Source organism: Pinus tabuliformis, chromosome 9 (genome assembly GCF_031772625.1).
Source record: "Pinus tabuliformis cultivar Carrire ecotype Pingquan chromosome 9, CPIR1, whole genome shotgun sequence".
Lineage (NCBI taxonomy): Eukaryota > Viridiplantae > Streptophyta > Pinopsida > Pinales > Pinaceae > Pinus > Pinus tabuliformis.
Window position 1 is genome coordinate 5,199,330 of NC_142307.1, and position 1,955 is coordinate 5,201,284.

Here is a 1,955-nt window from a genome sequence, read left to right on the forward strand (position 1 = left end):
GTTTTTAGAATTTTGTGAGAATTTCTTGAATCCTAATTTATTAAAAAAGAAAATTATATATAGTTACTAATTTTAGGATCTAATAAAGATATGTTGACTCAATATAACCATATTCACATTATGTTATGTTCGTATTTATAATTAGTCAATACAAAGAGTTAATTAATAAAAATAAGTTTGAATTATTGATTTGTTTTACTTTGAATACAGGATTTCAGTTTATAATTACAATTTTATTTTATTTTATCAATATATCCTTCTCTAATTTAACTTTAATCAAAAGCAATATGAACTAATTTGATTCAAATAAATAATATATATATTTTTAATTAAGATATTTTTTTATTCTTTAACATGTAGAATTCCTTATTTTAGGTTTATATTTACAATTAGTCAATACAAAAAGTTAATTAATAAAAATTAGTTTGAATTATTGATTTGTTTTATCTTGATTACAAGATGTCAATCATATCCCCATGAAAATTTATAGAGGTTTTATACTTTATTAACATTATATTAGTATTTTTAATTAATTATTTGCATTAAATATATTTTTTTATAATTCTTCTAATTTATTACTATACAATTTCATATAATTATCTATAACTTCATGTATTTATTTACTTAAAAATGTATCATTATTTGAGCTTAGTTTGTTATTATTACTATTATCTAATTTCAAGGTCATGGTAAAGGAGTTGTCTTTAGTGACACTTTTTCTTTCCTGTCGGATTCCGACACTAGAAAGTCCATAAAGTCACACTAAAGACGACTCCAAAGCCAGACACCAATTGATGTATGAGACCCCCTTGTTTTGACTGCTAAGTCTACAGAGGCATACATACTCTACCCCCTCTAGTTTTGAACCTATGACCTCTTAGGAGAAAAGACATGCTCTTAACCTCTAGGCCCACCCAAGTTATATATATAGTCATTAAGTTATTTGTTTATAATTACAATTTTTTTGGAATATATTTTTCTCTAATTTATGTAATTTACTAATTTAACTAAAAAAAAAATTGGAGCATAGCCATTATGTTATTTATTAATTTGACTTAAATAGATAATATATATATTTTCTTTATTTCATTCTTTAACATGTAGATTTTTAAATAATAAAGATATGTTAATTCAATACAACCATTTTAACATTATGTTATGTTCTTATTTACAATTAGTCAATACAAAGAGTTAATTAATACAAATTGGTTTGAATTATTGATTTGTTTTATTTTGATTATATGATATTTCCATGAAAATTGGTGAATTGTCAAAATGACCAAATTTCAGTGGGTCATGTCAAAAAAACTGAAATAAAACACCCAAGCTTCTAAACCAATCACATAGTAACAATTTTTTATTCGAATTTAAATAGGAACGCAACAAATTACAGATATAACCATAAATACAAAGATGTAGCAGAAATAACACTTCATTTCATTAATATCAAATACTGAAATATGCTTACAAACAGAACAAAAATAAGACTAGCTCGGGCGATGGTAGCTTTTCTCTTAGAAGAGATGTGGTAGCTACATGCCTCTAAACTATGTTACAATGAGGCTTCAAGGCCTATTTATTATTGAGAAACAATGGAAAACCCTAAACATCCAAAAACCTAACCCTAGGAGATGAAGCGCCAAACTATAGACCCCATTTGGGTAAATTGGTACATCAACTTTCCGGGGTTGTAACTTTGGCATACGATCTTCGTTTGACGTGCACAATACCTCGTTAGAAAGATCTATCCGATGACTACAACTTTTGAGTGATAAATGTTAATTAGTGACCCATGTTGCTCCCGATTTTCCCAAAAAATGTCGTTTAGGGCCTCAAAATGACTCCGGAAGTTCAGGACCCGAAAAACTGCCAAAAATAGTAAATTGTGCTACAAATAAGGAAATTGAAACATTAAAAGAAACAATGGTGGGGGTCCAAGTGGAATAGGTGGGTGG